Source organism: Mesoplodon bidens (assembly GCF_964165515.1).
Source record: "Mesoplodon bidens genome assembly, chromosome: 13".
Taxonomy (NCBI): Eukaryota; Metazoa; Chordata; class Mammalia; order Artiodactyla; family Ziphiidae; genus Mesoplodon; species Mesoplodon bidens.
In genome coordinates, this window is record NC_138169.1 from 20892672 (window position 1) to 20911116 (window position 18445).

The following is an 18445-nucleotide window of genomic DNA, read 5'->3' on the forward strand; positions in this document are numbered from 1 at the left end:
TCCTGCCCTCACACACAGATGCTCCTGGTTCTCAGGCCTTCAGACTCGGACTGAATGACACCAGCAGCATTCCTCGGTCTCCAGCCTGCAGATGGCAGATCATGGGATTTCTCAGCCCCCATAACTGGGTGAGCTAATTCCTGCAATAAGTTTCCTCTTGAAATACATCTGTCTCTCTATATAGGTCCCATTGGTTCTGTTTCTCTGGCGAACTCTAATACATCTCCCTGTGCGTCCGTCTTTCCCCCTAAAACGTCAGCGCCCCAAGGGCAGGGATGGTGTGTCTCGCTCACTGCTGGATCCCCAGTGCCTAGCATGGAGTCTGGTATACAGAAGGTGCTCAATATTCGCTGCATAAATGAGACCCCACTGAATCCTCACAAAAACCTACTGACATCAATGATGATAGATAGTGTCACTTTAAACTGAAGATGTGAAGGGTACAAATAACTAAGAAAATTACCCAAGGCGGCACAGCACTAAATGGTAAAACTCAGATTTGAACTGGGGCCTTCAGACGCCAAGCTCATGCTCTTACGAATTAGGGAAATCCCACATCCCAAACAGGGCTCCACCTCGCAACCCGGGAGGCTGCCGATGGGGCCGGACTCCTTGAAACACATCAAGGCTGTACTTTGGGGGTAACGTTTCCAAGGGGACCTTCCTGTGCCATCAAAGCCTGGAGAAGTTGGATCTGAAAGAACTTGTGGGTCACCACGGGAGACTGATGCCCAAGCAACTGGATGACGGGCTGAATGAAATGAGAGCTGGATTAGGGAAGCAAGTCATGTGATCAGGGAAGTCAGAAGGCTGTGGATTCTGGCTGGGGCAGGGCGGGGGCGTGGTGAGGCCCAAGCAGGAATCTGTGCTGAGTCTCAAAGGATGGGCTGCGGTCTTAGCAGGTGCAGAGGGGAGGGGAAGCACCCCAGGGGGAGGGCAGAGCTTGATCACAGAGGCCTGGAGGTGTGAATTTGCGCTGGAAATTAGGAGACCGGCAAAGGATTCCCCGTAAGCGGAACAGTCTGGGGGTGGGGGTGGGGGTGGGGGAGAAGGGAAATTATAATGGTAATAAAAATAACAACAACAGTAATTGTAATAACAGCAAACGTGGATATAGCGCTTACTCCGTGCCCAGGCACTGTTCTAGGCAGTATACACGTATTAGCTCATTTAATTCTCACAGCTAATCTACGAGACCAGTGCTGTTATTATCCTATTTTACAGACGAGGAAGCCGAGGCACAGAGAGGTAAAGTCCTCGCCTGAGAGCTCAAGGCAGGGAGATAGTGGAGCAGGGTCTTAAGCCTACACTGCCTGGTTTTAGAGCATGTACTACTACGGTGGTTCTCAAACTGGGTTCCCAGACAGCTGCATCCTGCAGCACCTGGGAACCGGTAAGAAATGCAAATTCTCGGGCCCCTTGCAGACCTGCTGGATGGGGGATTCTGGGTATGGGGTGCAGCAAGCTGTGTAAAACAAGCCCTCCAGGGGGTGCTGCTGCTTGTTCAAAGGCACTGCACTACCAGGAACCCTCTCACAAGGGGTGGGGAGGCAAGAGGCGGGCGGGGGCCGATATCGGGGCCTGGAGTCGGGGGAGGAGGAGTACCCCTCCGTCCTCTGCAGGCAACAGGGAGCTACGTCTTCTCCTTCTGGGTTTCCCCAGCGAACCCACAATAGGCCTGTGATTATAACAGCATCCTCCGTGTGACCCAAACGCAACATATAACCAGAGGACTGAGGTTCCCAAGGCCAGGGTAGCCACAGACCCTGCTGAGAACAAGCACGCTGTCCACCCCGTGAAGTCAGCAGCCTCCGACCCCAGAGACCCGACCCTGTCTGCAATCCTCAGGACTGTGCATCATCACCTGGAGGGTGTGTAGAGACAGAGAGGACCTCCAGGGAGGAAAAGCTTGCCCAGGGTCCCCCAGCAGGAGGCAAGGTGGCCTCAAACCTGTCTCCCGCCTCCTAAGAGGTGGTTTTCACAGGACACCTACAGAGGGCCACTAGAGCACCCACCTGCTCTCCCTGTCTTGCTGGGGGTCGGGAACCCAGACTCTGCTCTGTGCTCCAAACCTGTTTGCACGATCCTCAGCAAATCACCTCAACTCTCTAGACATGTTTCCGTGTTGGCGAAAGGGAGGGGCTGGACCCAATCTCTAATCTGGCTATGCTCCCCCAAACTCTCAGCCCTTAAACATGCACTGCTGTCCTACTGTGTGCTCAAGGGGAGCCAAGGACACACTGCGTGGTGCCTGCCTGTGGAGCTCACAGCCTCTCGGTGGCCCGAGGAAGGGCGAAGGCGACATCCCGTGGGCCTTGCACCTACTCCTGGGAGCCAGAATCCTCCATCAAACCCAAATCGGCGTTCAGCCCTCTTGCTGTCAACCCAGGCTTCCTCTCCGCACCCCGGGCCCCCACAGCCCTGGGGCCAGCTGGGCCGGGCAAAGGGCCCGGGGCCAGGGCTGGATTCCAAACCCTGGACTACGGCATGGCCTCCACAGACCTCCTAATCTCCCTCTCTTCACCGGGGAAGTGGCCCACACCAAGTCTCCCACACGTCCACTGGGGATGCTTGGCCGGGTCCCCGGGCTCTGCAAGGGCTCTGATGGTTCTGAGGCAGGATATCACTCACGGCCAAAGGAAGTGGGACGGAGATGGAGGAAGGGAAAGCAAGGAAGAGCGGTGTTAGGGTGTGTGCGTGCGAGGAGGAGAAGGGGAAGCAGTGCAGGTGGGGGAGGGAGACGACAGACAGACAGACAGACAGGGATAGAGATGGGGGAACCAGGGATGCGGAGAGACAGAGGTGGGAGAGAGATGTGGGGAGACAGAAACAAGGAGAGACAGAGATGAAGGGAGACAGCGTCAGGGGAGAGACATAAACAAGAGGGAGACAGGGATCGGAGACAGGGAGCAACAAAAATAGAGACGAAGACAGACACAGGGCGTGGGGGAGGAGCAAGACGGGGAGAGGGAGCAGCCTGGAACAGGAACCTCAGCTGCCCAGCGAGAACCAGGACCCACGCGGGCACCACCATGGCTAATGGAGTCCTTCCCCACCCCCACCCCAGGTCAAGGCCCCTGGGGCTTCAGAGAAAGAGCAGCATATTAAGAGGAAGGCTGCTGCTGGTCTGGCCCCCTCCTGCCACGGGGCTCCCCAAATTCCCACCTGCTGAAGACCACCTTCATTCATTCATGACGCTGGCTACAGCCAGAACCCCCTTTACTCTCACCTACTTAATATTTTTGTTAAATGGATTCAATATCGTTAAAACATTTTCAAAGGAAACTCTGACCCCCCCCCAGCTTAAATTAAAAACACACCCTAATTAAAAAGTAACTGCAAAAACACAAGCAAAGGAAGCGATCCTTCTGCCTTCTAGCTGGAGACTGCCGCCTGCCCAAGGACCCCAGGGGGGCCCAGTGGGGGTCTGCTCTTTGTTAATCCACAGGACTCTGGAGAGAAACATTGAGGTAGCACCTAGTGAAGACTCTGTCCAGGGAGTCATCAGAGGGTAGAAGGGGACTTGGAGAGGAAAACTCTTTTTCATTCTCCAGGGTAAAATCCAGGTTCTCTGACCTGGCCAATTTTAACACCCTCCCACCCCCAACATACACATGCAAACATACTAAATCTCAGTGTCATGAACTCTAACCTACAAAGCCCCCAGTTTTGTGGCTGTGGTTCCCTTCCCCTAGAAAACCTTTCCTGCCTTCCTCTACCCAGCTAACTCCTATTGGTATAATTTATACCCCCTCCTCCAGGAAGCCTTCCCTGACTGCCTCCCATCCTTGTGTCAATGTCCCTCAAAACGCTTAGCAGCCTGCATGGCCTCCTCCACTGGAAGGCGAAGGGCTGGGCATCCCCCACATCTTCTCAGGACTCAGCAAGGCCCCCAACTCCCAGCATGGGCTGCGAGGATACTTGTTGACTCAATGGAAGAACAGACAAATAAAGAAATGAAGGTACCTGAGCACCCTTGGACGGGTTGAAATCAAAACAAAAGCCTCTCTGTGCTCCATAAAAAATGTCCAGGCAGAAGCTCTCATGTAAAAAGAATGAGCTGACCTGGTTCCAACTGGCCTCACCCAGCTCCTGGCCCCCCAGTCTCTGGGCCAGTGACCCAATCTCTATGAGCCTCAGTTTTCTCACCTATAAAATGGATACAGCAGTGAACTACCCGTAAAGAGCTAAGTACCCTGGAGGCCCTCAAATGTTAACTGCAATCATTCTTTTTATTACCACCTTACACTCACCAAATCACAAAATATTATTACTTGAAGGAACCCAAGAGATGAGTAGATTGAGACTGCCAGACTTTCTGTAAAGGGCCCAATAATTGTTGTATTTTCAGTCCTGTGGACCACAGGGTCTCTGTTGGAACTACTCTACTCCGCTGTTGTAGCACGGAAGCAGCCATAGACAAAACGTAAGTAAAAGCGTGGCTGTGTTCCAATAAAACTTTACTTACACAAACAAGCAAATGGGCCGGATTTGGCCCAGGGGCTGTAGTTTCCTGACCTCTGATATAGGCTGTCACTGCTCCAAGTGTGGTCTTTAGACAAGCAGCACTGGAGTCTGCTAGGAGCTGGCTAGAAAGGCAGTCACAGGCCCTGTCCCCAATCAGAATCTACACTTTGGCAAGAGCTCTAGGGGATTCGTGAAAGTGTTTGAGAGGTGTGGTCCCCAATTTCCCAGCTCAGCACCTCGGGTCAGAGATGTGATTTACCCTTTTTCTTGTTTGCTGCCTCCACCAGAAGATGCACTCCGGAAAAAGTGGGACCTGGTGGCTTCCTGAATCCTGCACCCAGCCTCTAGCTGAGAACCTGTAGCATGTCCCTATTCAGCAAGTTACTGAGTGCGCAGTATGACCCAGGCCCAGGGCCAGGTGCAGGGGACACGCCAATTACGGCAGACATCACTCCATGGCTCTCCGTGCAGTGATGGGATGGATGGATGACTCGCTCGGGCAGCTACTGGAGTTGGGCAGATCTGGGTTCGAATCCCAGTGTTGTCACTCCAGGCCTGTGTGACCTCGGGAAAGTGACTCAAGTCTCAGTTTCCAGGAAATGGAGTTGTCAATAACAAAAATGTCTCCCTGGTACCCTGTGAGGACAGGGAGAGGGTATTGGATGGTGTCCCAGCAGCTGTGCAGCTGGCGTGGATGCGCTGGTACACAGACACACACCCGCCAGCGCTCACGGCAGAGGGACCTCGGCTGGCCCCAAATAACTCTGTGGGTTAAGCAGGGACCTGGGCCAGGTGAGGCGGGACCCTGGGGCCCAGAGACAGGGGCTCCTCACCCGGGGAGTGTGGGATGGGGACAAGGGTGTGTTAAAAGCCTTGAGGGTTTACAGTGGCAGAAGAGGTATCAGAGGCCTCAGACAGCCTCCAACGACCTAGAAAAGCAGAGCTGGAAAGACTCTTGGAGAACATCAAAACCAGTGGTTTAAAAGATGTATCATTTTTTTTTAACTTTCTTTTAAAATAATTAATTAATTAATTAATTAATTAGGCTGTGTTGGGTCTTTGTTGCTACACGTGGGCTTTCTCTAGTTGTGGTGAGCGGCGGCTACCCTTCATTGTGGTGTGTGCGCTTCTCATTGTGGTGGCTTATCTTGTTGCGGAGCATGGGCTCTAGGGCACTCAGGCTTTAGTAGCTGTAATGCGTGGGCTTCAGTAATTGTGGCTCACAGGCTCTAGAGTGCATGCTCAGTAGTTGTGGTGCACGGGCTTAGATGCTCTGCGGCATGTGGGATCTTCCCGGACCAGGGCTCGAACCTGTGTCCCCTGCATTGGCAGGCGGGTTCTTAACCACTGCACCACCAGGGAAGCCCTATATTATTTTTTAAAGCAACAGATCTGCTTGTTCAAGTGACACCCAGGCAGGTCCCTGGTGTCCTCAGAGCCCTGAAGGCGTGCACTGGGCCAGGGGGCTCTCAGGGCCAGGGGACCGTGGGGAGCTACCAGGACAGCCCAGGCCATTGATGGGGCAGCTTCAGGCCACTCTAGTTTGGCCCAAGCTCTTGAGTTTCCATAAGAAGTGAGACACTGGAATTATTCTCTAAAAATATTTGAATGTTTTCTCATTTTAAAATACAGCACTAGATTGGGATTGACACATATACACTATTGATACTATGTATAAAATAGACAACTGATGGGAACATACTGTATAGCACAGGGAACTCTACTTAATGCACTGGTAGTGTCCTAAATGGAGGGGATATATGTATATGTACGGCTGATTCATTTTGCTGTGCAGCAGAAGCTAACACAACATTGTAAAGCAACTACAGTCCAATAAAAATTAATTAAAATAAAATAAAATACAGCACTGTGGGAGCTACACAAAAACCAACCTGCAGGGCGAAGCCATTGACTGGCAGCTTGTTACAGCCCTACCTGCCCATTTCACAGGTGGGGAAACTGAGTCTCAGAGAGGGGAAGCACCTTGCCCAATGTCACATAGCAACGTGGAATCAGAGCTGAGACTCAGTTGCCTCCAAGCTCTTGTCCAGCCCCCTCAGGAGAGTGGGGGGAGTGGGGGGACACTGGGAAGGGGGGTAGGAATATAGTCTTCACAAGCCAAGAGCCCTGCTTGTTCTGTCTGTCCAGGAAAGAATGTGGGCAAAGAGGCAGGAAAAGGGACGAACAATTATTAATAACATAATTTTACAATCATATAATACGTAAGAATAATTCTATAATAATGTAATAATAGCAACTGACGTTTTCTGAGCGTTTTCTGTGTGCTAGGCATTAAGACAGGGTATCAAGAAGGGGGTAAGGGCTTCCCTGGTGGCGCAGCGGTTGAGAGTCCGCCTGCCGATGCAGGGGACATGGGTTCGTGCCCCGGTCCGGGAGGATCCCACATGCCGCGGAGCGGCTGGGCCTGTGAGCCATGGCCTCTGGGCCTGTGCGTCCAGAGCCTGTGCTCCACAACGGGAGAGGCCACAACAGTGAGAGGCCCGCGTACCGCAAAAAAAAAAAAAAAAAGAAGGGGGTAAGATGAAAATTAAGAGTGTAGACTCTGGATTCAAACCCTGTCTCTCCCACTTCCTAGCTGGGTGACCTTATGCAAATTACTTCACCTCTCTGTGCCTCAGGGTGTACATCTCAGAGGGCTGCTGGGAGAATTAAATGAGTTCAAGTACATAAAGTACCTAGAACATTGCCTGGCATCCAGTAAGCCCTGTTGACATTTTATTTATAATTATTGCCTCTGGACAGATGGGGAAGCCAAGGCTCACAAAGGGACATGTTCAAGTGTCTCCAAAGATCCTGTCTGACCTTGGGGCCTTGCATTTTGCCTGATAGAAGGGTAGGTATTAGGTTGGCGAAAAAGTTCGTTTGGGTTTTTCCATAAGATGTTACGGAAAGGGACTTCCCTGGTAGCGCAGTGGTTAAGAATCCGCCTGCCAGTGCAGGGGACATGGGTTCAAGCCCTGGTCCGGGAAGATCCCACATGCCGCGGAGCAACTAAGCCCGTGCACCACAATTACTGAGCCTGCGCTATAGAGTCCGCGAGCCACAACTACGGAGCCTGAGTGCCACAGCTACTGAAGCCTGTGTGCCTAGAGCCCAAGCTCTGCAACAAGAGAAGCCACAGCAATGAGAAGCCTGCGCACCGCAACGAAGAGTAGGCCCCGCTCGCCACAACTAGAGAAAGCCTGTGCGCAGCAACGAAGACCCAATGCAGCCAAAAATATAAATAAATGAATAAAATAAAATTAAGAAAAAAAAATGTTACGGAAAAACCCGAACGAATATTTTGGCCAACCCCAATACTTTATCCCCGATCCCTCCCACCAACAACTGCGGGAGGTAGGTCCCATTTGCGCTTCTATTCTGCAGATGAGAAAACTGAGGCATAGGAAGGCAGCTAGGGAACCCAGGCCCATCACCCCTAAGTGGACTGGCTGGATTCTAACACAGGCCTGAGCCCTGGAGGATGCTATCACCCAGCCCGCTTTCTGGCCACCTGCCCACCTTCTGGCTACAGCCACGTGGGTCAAAAGTCTGGTTGATGCAAAATTCACTTGGCAGCCAGGGCAGCTGCCCTGCCCTTGCTGCCCACCTTCTGAGCATGCAGGATAACAAGCAGCTTCTCCGGGCGGCAGCCCCAGACGTTCCCCAGGGCACGTGGGCACTGCCCTCTTCGGTTCTTCCCTGCAATTTCAGGCCCAGCTCTCGGGCTGCTCTGAATGAATCATTCCCACAAGTCCTCCTCGGGCCGCGGCAGCCCAGGGTGGAGGAGACCCAAGCAGGGGCATGGGAAGGGGCAGGCAACCCAGAACCTTCTCTGGAGCAGCCCTATTCAGGGTGGATGTGTCTGCAGAGAGCAAGGGGGTTTGCAGCCAGTAGGAACGGGTGGTAAGTGGGGAGGCCAGGAGCCAGCTACCCAGACAAGCTTCCACGCCACCACATGGCAAATCAAAGCCACGCAGGCCACACCCGGGCTTTCAAGTCGTCAATACCAGCCACTTCTGACCTGCCACTCCTGCTACAAATTGATCCACAAAGTCACGTCGATAAAGCATCTGAACACTTTATGATTCCCAAGGTGGTACTGCATTCAGTCCATGCCCATTCCCCAGCAGGGTACACTGAGGCCCAGCAAGGGGCAGCCCCTTGACTAGCCTCCTCAACCCTGTTTCCGTTTCCCCAGGCTGCCTTCTTCATGCACAGGACATCAGGACTTTAAAAGGCCAAGAGAGCGAAAGTATGCACAAGTGAATAAAAGCAGGAGGGGCTGGACACGGCCACCAGAAGGCCTGGTCTCCACAGCCCTCCCAAAGAGCAGCTGCCCAGGTAGGAGGAGGCCGGTGGCTGGGACCCGGGAACGCAGAGCCCAAGGCTGGCTGAAGTTCCCGAACCAGCAGGTTACAGGCGGACCCTCGTGAAGAACGGATGACCTTCAAGCCCCTTTGTTATCCTGCGATGCTGGCACCCTCTGACCTAGGATCTGCCCTGCAGCCTGGCCTCATGGAAGGCAAAGAGCATGTGGGAAGAGGTGGGCATCCCAGGTAGGGGGACGACACCCGAGAGGAGGGACAGGGGTGTCTGTGTGTCCAGCGTGTCACGGGTGACGCACCTGTCGCTCAGGACTGCTGGCCTCAGGCCTAGGGGTGGCATCTCTGGAAATAAGCAGTGGCTCACTTAGGGTATATCTAAGGGAACCACGTGGCCACCAGGGGAGGTCACCTTCAGAATGAGCATAGTGGTAGCGGGTGGAACACAGGCAGGACCAGACCCCACTTCCGAGCCAAGGGACAGGCCTTCCCTTAAGGAAGGAAACCCGCCAAGGGTCTCCCTGGCCTCCACATGGAGCCTCAGCTGTCAAGGGACCCCCGCTGGCCTGGTGTGGGAAGGTCTGAGCTGTCCCCCCCGCTTTACCTTCATCCCATGCAGAGGTCCCTAAAGGCACCACCAGATCCTGTGCTGGGTCTTGGGTTGGGCACTGCGAGCCCTGGGTTCCTCATGGCCTCCTCTGGTCCCGCTCAAGAACAGAAGGGACACAGTGCACACGTACCTCGGCTAAGAGGCCCACAGGCTTGATCTGTTTCCCTAACTGATGGTCCCAGAGGCATTCCCAGTTACTCTGCTAAGGAGGAGCTTAATTTCACGTGTGTTAGTTTCATGTACGTTAATTTCACGTGTGTTAATTTCTAACTAGCACATCAAAGCCAGTGATTTCAAAGATTAGGACTGCTGAAGACTAAATTTGTTTAAGATTATATCCCAACCCTCATCTGCTGCTGGTGGAATTATAAAATGGTGAAGCTGCTGTGGAAAATGTTTTAGCAGTTCCTCAAAAGGTGGAACACAGAATTACCGTATGACCCCACAATTCCACTTCTAGGGCTGTACCCCCAGAGAACTGAAAATATACGCCACACAAAGACTTGTACACGAATGCTCACAGCAGCACTACTCGTAACAGCCCCATAAGTGGCAACAACCCAAATGCCCAACAACTGATAAATGGATAAATAAAATGTGGTATAACCATACAGTGGAATATTATTCAGCCACTAAAAAGAATGAAATGCTGAAATAAAAAAGTAATGAAGTACTGCATGCTAGCATATGGACAAACGTTGGAAACATTCTAAGTGAAAAGCACCAATCACAAACGGCCATAGTGCATAATTCCATTTATAGGAAATGTCCAGAACAGGCAAATCCACAGAGGTGGAAAGTAGATTAGTGATTGCCAGGGGCTGGGGTGGGGTGGGGGGGGATTGGGAGTGACACTGATGGGCCCAGGGTTTCCTTTTGGGTGATGAAAATGTTCTAGAATTAGACAGTGGTGATGGTTGCACAACTCTGAAAATCCTAAAAACCACTAAATTAAATACTTTAAAAGGGTGAATTGTATGGCATATGAGTTACGTCTCAATAAGGCTACTATAAAAAATTACATGAGATTTTAAAAAAGAAGGTGATATATATATTAAGTAAATAATAGTATCAATATTATACAATTGGGATTCGATGAGTTTTAAAACGGTTGATTTATAAATGACACAATAAACCCAATTTCACAGTCATGGAAACTGAGGCTGAGTGAGGGGGAATGACTCGCCCAGGCCACATCACTACTAAACCAGAGTGAGTCACACCAAAATTTGTCCAAACACAGAAGCTTGGCCTAACCATCTAGACACGCAGCTGAACGAAGGGATTTGAGATGGGATATGGGGAGAGGTGCCCACAGCCCAGAATGGGGGCCAGACCTGCAAAGAGGTTAATAAGTGAGGGAAAGGGCCAGATACCTCTGTGGGATTCAAAACACGAAGCACCCAACAATGCCTGGGGAGTGCCAGGGAAGGCTTCCAGGAGGAGGTGCTGCCCAAGCAGGCTTCTGAAGGATGAGTAGGAGTTTACCAGCCCTCCCGCCCCAACACCTCTATAAGACGCATGAAGTCAGGGGGCCTAAGGGTGAGTTTCAGCTCTGCCACATCCTAGCTGTTGGACTTAGGGCCGTGGGCACAAGACCTCTCTAAGCCTCAGTTTCCCCATCTGTAAAAGGGGAAGCAAAGTGATCAGCCCTTCTAACTACTGCACTCAATCGGATGGTTCCCACCCTTCCTCCCGAGGGGACCAGCCTTTGAGTGGAAAAGCCAGACCTCGACCTCTGTCCCACATAATAATAACAGGCTTTGCCAGGTTAGGCGTGCCCAACCTTGGTGACCATGCCCCCTTTCCCTTGCTGCCACTCACGTCCCAGCTTTACGAGGCACCTCCCGTTCAGCTCACACTGAGAAGGGGAGGTTACTGGGCGGTGGGATCCTCTGGTCAAACTCCGCCCCCCCTCCTTGCGGGTGACCCCCAAGTTCACCAGGGCTGCCCCTATCCCATGCTCTTGGCGTCCCCCTCCCCAGGCAGCGATTTCCGCCCCCCAACCCCTTCACTTGAGGTACGCCTCGTAACTCCACGGCGGCTGCAAGTTAACTTCAACGCGCCCCCCGCGCGTCCAGGCGCCCGCGTGTGGGGCGCGCCGGGGAGGGGTCGGGGGCTCAGACAGCGGAGACACGCCGCCTCCCCCCCGAAACACACACACGCTGAGCGTCTTCCCCGAGCAAGGTCCGAAGCGAGAATCGCGGTCACGGGGGCCGGGTGTCCGCCGCACCCGGGGGAAAGTGCTCGCAGCGCCGGGCGGGTGCGAATCCGCGAACCTCCCGCCCGCCCGCGCCGCCTCCCTCCCAGCACCCAGCCGCGGAACCCGAGCAGCTGCGTCGGGCCCGGGAAGAAGCCGCGAGGACCGAGGGCTCCCCGCCGCCCGAGGCCGACCCGCAGGCGGCCCCCGGCAGCTGCAGCCCAGGTCCCCCCTCGCCGCCCCGGCGCCACCTACCACGAGAGGCACGCCGCGGCAGCCCCGCGTGCCCAGCGACTCAGCGCTTGCCAGCCGCCCCGGCCGGGGGAGGCGGGACCATGGCGCCGTGACGTCACACGGGGCGGTCCAGGACGTGGCCCCGCCCCCAAGTCCGCCCACGGCCGCCCCCGACCCCCGTCCCGCCTCCAGACCGCGCTGTGGGGCGGGGCGTCCCTGGCAGCTGACCTCCCCCCCCCCGGAAACTCTGGTCTGCCGGCTGGTTTACCCACAGGTTGGGCAGCTCATCGCTTCCTCCACCCACTGCTACTACTCTGCTTAAGAGAAGTTCCCTCTGTCTACAAGCAGGGGAGTGGAATGATTGCCAAGAAGTCATGTAAAAGAAGAAAACTAGACCCTGAGCAGAGAGTTTTAATGCTACTGTCTGTAGAAAACAAAGGGAAAACTGGGAAGGGCTATCATACAATTCATATACATCACTGGTTCTCAAGGAGGGTGTGATTTCGCCCTACGGGCCACCACCCTCCCAGGGAGACATTTGGCAATGTCTGAAGACATTTTGGGTTGTCACAACTGGGGGGTTGGAGGGGATATGTTTCTACCGGAATCTAGTGGATAGAGGCCTGGGATGCTGCTAAACATCCTACAATGATCAGGACAGCCCTCCACCCTGCCAACCAAGAGCCATCCAGCCTAAAATGTCAGTAGTGCAGGGTTGAGAAACCCTGTTAGATAAGAATAAAATAAAACTCCAGGCTAGTAGAGCTCAACTCAGTCTAACCTCTCTGTGCCTCTGTTTCTCCATCTGTAAAACTGGGAAGATAATAGATCTATCTATGCATCATATGCATATGCATTGAATACCTGAAGGAAGGGGAGGAAAGGATGCAGGCTTACTTCTCACTGTGAAACTTTGTTCTTTGTTCTGTTTGAATATATATATACATATATATATTTTTTTAACCATTTGTATATATTACCTATTTAAAATAAATTTCTAGGACTTCCCTGGTGGCACAGTGGTTAAGAATCCGCCTGCCAATGCAGGGGAAACGGGTTCGAGCCCTGGTCCGGGAAGATCCCACATGCCACAGAGCAACTAAGCCCGTGTGTCACAACTACTGAGGCTGTGCTCTAGAGCCCGCGAGCCAAAACTACTGAGCCCACGTGCCTAGAGCCCGTGCTCTGCAACAAGAGAAGCCACCGTGCTCCACAAGAGAAGCCACCGCAATGAGAAGCCCGCGCACCACAACAAAGAATAGCCTCTGCTCGCCGCAACTAGAGAAATGCCATGTGCAGCAACGAAGACCCAACACAGCCAAAAATAAATTAATTTTAAAAAATTAAAACAAAAAATAAAATAAATTTCTATAGTAGTTACCACCATAACAGCAAATGCATATCTATATAATATCTATATAATTCTATATAATCTATATAGAATATATCTATATAATCTATATCTATATAATCTATAACCTTTATAGTATATCTATATAATTACATACTATTTAGGCATTGCTCTAAGCACTCTATATTTACACACTTAAACCTTTAACAACCTTGTGAGAAGTCTATTATCATCCCCATTTTACAGATAAGGAAAAGATGACATACAGATATTAAGTATTTTGTCCATGGCCAACCATGTGTTTATTCATAGCTCATTAATTCATTCATTTATATGTCTAATAAATAGTACCTGCCATGTACAAAGTGCTGGAACTGACAAAATGAAATCTCCTGCTTCCATGGAGCCAGCTGTTACTGGCCTGGAAACAACGGAACAATGTTATATAGTGTTTATTGTGCACATATCACAGGCTTTGTATGACTCACTACGGGGTAGGCCTGCTGGGTGTTTTATAATGTCCCTTTCTGGGTGGAGAAATGGAGATCAAAGGAAGAGGTCTGAATGGGGCATGTGTTTAAGAACATTCTAGCAACATGCATTTCCTGAGCGCCCTGTGCTGGGCGTTGGGAGTCAGCAGGTAACAGGAGGTCTAGGGTCCTGCATCCAGTTGGGGTAATCTGGACCCTCCAACAAGCATCGTGGAGTTGGGAACAGGGTGATCAACCTGGTCCAAGGAGGGAGGGCCGGGGGCATTTACACTGAGGCCTGAAGCACGGCTGAGAGTTCATAGGAGATTGTGCTAATCACAGGGCCCCGCAGATGCAAAGGTCTGGCAGGAAGGACCTTTGTCAAGGGGCCCTGAATGAAGTGCAGAGTGGACAGGATGTGGGGCGGGTGAGAGGAGGTTGCGGGGGTCTGCAGGGGCTGATGCTGCAGGGCTTTGTGGGCTAGAAGGAGTCAGGACTTTATCTTGCAGAGGTGGAGAGATATGGAAGGCGTTCAGCGGGGGAAGGACGTGCCAGCTTTGCTTTCTGCAGAGATCATCCGGCTATTGTGCAGAAGAGGACAGGCAGGGAGACTGGTTTGGAGGCTGTTAAAATTCTCCAGGGGAAGCTGGTCACTGGGGCATAGGGATGTGTTTGGGTTCCAGAGATGTCTGGAAGACAAAACTGCCAGATCTCAGCGGTGGCGCTAAAGAAGGGGACCAGAATGATCGCCTGGTTTCTAGGTTGGACCTCTCCTCTCAGCACCCCAACTCAGCGAACCCCTTCAGGTCTCAAGCTGGCTGTCCCCTCCTTGAGGAAGCCTAGCCCCACCTCCCCACCCCTGGCGAATGTCCTGATGAGACGGGCACTGGACCAGGCAGCCGGGGAATTGATGGGACGTTGAAGGCAGATGAACGAGCTCATTACTGTTTGCTTCTCCAGCCTGTGAACAACTGGGTCAGGGGCCTCTTCTCTCTTCCCCAACCTGTCTCCCCAGCTTCTAGACAAAGCCTGGCATATGGGAGCCCCTCAGTCAATATTCATCGAAAGCAGGAAGAATAAATGTAGCATCCTGGTGGTCCAGTGGTTAAGACTCTGAGCTCTCAATGCAGGGGGCACAGGTTCGACCCCTGGTCAGGGAACTAAGATCCTGCATGCTGCACGGTGTGGCTAAATCAATCAATCAATCAATCACGTGGATTGTAAACCCCTTTCCAACTCTGACATTCAAGAAGATGATGCCGATGATGATTCAGATGCTTGCTATGCTCTAAGCACCTTATAAGAATTACATTGAAGCTAATCATTTACTCCTTCCAACAACCCTTAAGATTTTATTACCATTACTCCCGTTTTACACATGAGGAAACAGAGGCTCCATCAGGTAACTGGGCTCGACCAAGGGCAAGAGCTAGTAAATGTCAGAGCTGAGGTGCAAACTCAGGACAGTGGGGGAAGGAGGTGGCCCAGCAGCAGGCAGGAAGCTAGGATAGAGGGGCAGGTTCCCTCCTCTTGCTGGAAGGATGTGGGGTTATCCTTCCTAGTTGGGTACCCAGGCTTCACAAAGTACCCTGATCTTGGGTTCTTGATCCAGATGACTGGCTGTCATGGCAACGTGGCCCTAAAAATATGCTCATCTCTCTAGAACCTCTAGCACCATGCTCTTTTTCCAAAACTCAGTTGCTGTGTATCCATCACCATCTAGCGCTGGCACAAAAGGGATCATGCCTCAGGTGGTCCTCCCGTCCCCAGCCTGCTCTTGCACACATATCGCTGACTTTGTGTCCATGTCTCTATGCCCTAAAGGCTGTGGGCTACCTCCGGTCACTGTGGGTGCGAGACGATGTTCCATAACCAAGGTGCTTTATTTTCCCAAAGGCCTGAGACTCAAAGACTCATGAGCTGAGATCTAGCGTGGAAACATGGTGACGTCCCAGCTTGCCCAGGCATTGCATCCTGAAGCCAGCGTTTACAGCAAAACTCATGCAGAATCAAAACAGCGCTGAGAAGCCCCCGAGAAGGCTGTGGGCACCACGACCACTCAGTCAAGTCCAGCTCTACTGCTATCCTCCAGCATTGTACTCATCATCACTTCTGCTGAGCACCTGATGAAGTCGAAACTGAAAGTTTCTGTTTTGAGGCAAATATGTGACATATTTAAGCTCTGAAATTCTGTTCCAGGTGGTGAGATGCTCACATATCAAGAGACGTTTTGGAACTAGGACCCACAGAAGGAACAATAGGTTTATAACTCTCATGTCACACTCCTGGCCCTTTTAGATGTTCTTTTATTTTACTTGTTTCTTTTTATCTTTGTTACTTATTTTTGCTTATAATTTTTATTTGTTCTCTGTTTTCTATTACCATGTTTTATTTATTCATAAATTCAGTAGCAAAAGTTACATAAATGTATGGATAAAACAAATTAAATATAAAATAATTGCTTTGTTATTTTCTTCCAAGTTATGTTGGTTTGTTTTGCCAAGTGTGTATATTGTTTCAGCAATGCTAACATGCATATTTTTTATATAACACCTGTGAGAAAATAAGGACATCAACAGCTTTGAGTTGAAAGCAATCTGGAAGGTCTAGACTATGAATGCAAAGAAATTTAAGGACTCACTTCATTGATGGATGTCTATTGTGTTTTTCTTTCTTTTAAATATTTATTTATTTATTTATGGCTGCATTGGGTCTTAGTTGTGGCGCATGAGCTCTTTGTTGTGGTACACGGGCTCCAGAGCGCGTGGGCTTTGTATGTGACACATGGGCTCTCTAGTTGTGGCACACGGGCTCAGTAGTTGCGGCATGTGGCATCTTAGTTCCCAGGCCAGGGATCGAACCCGCGTCCCCTGCTTTGGAAGGCAGATTCTTAACCACTGGACCACCAGGGAAGTCCCCTATTGTGTTTTTCTTTTATAGGACTCACAAGATTGATACACTGAAAAAGTTATGTCTAAGTAAGTTTAAAATAGTTCTTTCAATACAGATGAAATAAAAATTCTAAGTGATCAGAAAGCAGCTGTGTTATATTTGAATGGATAGTAATTCTCTTTTTCTTTCTCAAATCATCAGATCATGGGGCATCTTGCCATCGATGAAGTCTTAGCATTGAAGAAATGTGAAAGTTGGTTTTGTGTGATTCCACCACAGTAGAATTTTAGAGCTGCGCTCACACACCTTAGGAACCGAGCATGGGAATCTATGTAGCCTGACACCGGAATCAGAGAATAGTGGACACTTAGACATAAATTAAAGAATCTTGGAGAATCACAGAACTTTGGAACCATAGAATCCCAGCATCAGAATCTTGAGGCTGGATGGACATTGGAGCTGTCATTTTACAGATGAGAAGAATAAGTTCCTGGGAATGGAAGTGATTTGCCCAACACTTGGTAGCTTCTAGCAGTAGAGCAGTGTTGACACCCATATCTCCTGATTCCTACCCAGGAATCCTATCTTCTGGTCCAAGACAAGACAGCCTGTCTTCTAACACAAGATGCTGGTCAAATTGGAGGGTGGAGGTTGGGAGAACTAGGGTGGGAAGAAGATGGAAAATGCATGTCTCAGAAGGTAAGATCTGAGGTGATGCTTCAACTTTGAAGTTCAGCAAAACCACGGAGCGGGGTGTCACGAGGCCCCACTTTTCTTTCCGGCTTCCTCTTCTGCCACACTTAGCATTCCCTTCCCACCCCCGACATCCATCCACACAACCACCAAACTACTCCTCCCACCTTAATAAGCTTGGACCCACCACAAGCTCTCTCAGCCTCTGTGCCTTTGCACATGTTGCTCCATGGCTGCCAAGTACAGCTGTGCAGGTTGGGCACTGCACAAGGGTACCATAATGACATGGTAGACATCACAGATTTATTCCAATACTTTCTGGCAGATGGCAGTCAAATGTCCTGAGGAAGTAGCATCTCTTTGTCATTTGCACAAAGGTGCCATATGGGGTAGCAGGGACCATACTGTTTGCTCTGCCTGGGATGTCATCTCCCTCATTCACCACCAAGCAAGCTCCTGCTCCATCCTTCAAGGCCCTCTTCAAATATCTCCTCCTCCAGGCAACACCTCCCCTAGGCTTCCTGCATAGATTAATGGTTAATAGCATCAATCAATGCTACTTGTTGATTCAGGAGTCAATACTGCCTGATGTAGATTTCCAGAGCAGGGCATGTGCCATTTGTAGCAGGAGAGATGATTCTAGGTGGAACTTGGACCCAGGATTAAATAACACTAAATCAGATACAAGAAAATAAACGTCTTTTTACTCTTCTTTGATTAAATCAGGGAGAAACATCTCAGTTTGGGCAAGCGTGTCTTTCAGACCTCTCTCTGACTCTTGCTAATCACCCATTTTGTCAAAGAGCAAGCAGGTTGCAGGCTAAAACCTTCAGCAAGCGGTGGTGTCTGCTGAGAATTCAATACTTGGCCTTCTTTAAATTGTATTTACTTATATGACTGCTTTCTATCTATACCATATGATGCCTGTTTCCACATCCTGTAGTGTTATCAAATTTTATTTACAAGTCAGTGCATTTAAGCACATAATATTATTTATTTAAATAAAAATGTTAAGTAACTAACAAAACAGGTGGTAAGCAGAGAAGGCAAAAATCAGGAGAGTGGTACCTGAAGGAGTAGAATTTGAAAACACAGATTTGTTTAAGAGCGCGGCTCTGGAACCAGACTGCCTGGGTTCAGATTTTGACTTGACACCTGTGTGACCTTGGGCAAGTCAGTTTCCCTCTCTGAGCCTCAATGTCC

The 18445-nt window shown here is 50.7% G+C and overlaps 1 protein-coding gene across 3 annotated transcripts in view; it reads right to left on the reverse strand.

Moving 5' to 3' along the window:
• The window catches only part of TPST2 (tyrosylprotein sulfotransferase 2), a 57808-nt gene extending 45874 nt beyond the window's left edge, over nt 1-11934 (reverse strand). The window contains exon 1 of one of the 3 annotated variants that reach the window (XM_081252005.1): nt 11858-11934. The gene's annotated coding sequence lies outside the window, so the exon portion shown is untranslated. Of the gene's footprint in view, nt 1-4726; nt 4832-11857 lie in introns of those variants that run through there. The other 2 variants (XM_081252010.1, XM_081252009.1) reach the window with 2 other exon arrangements.
• Between the last annotated feature and the right edge of the window lie 6511 nt (nt 11935-18445).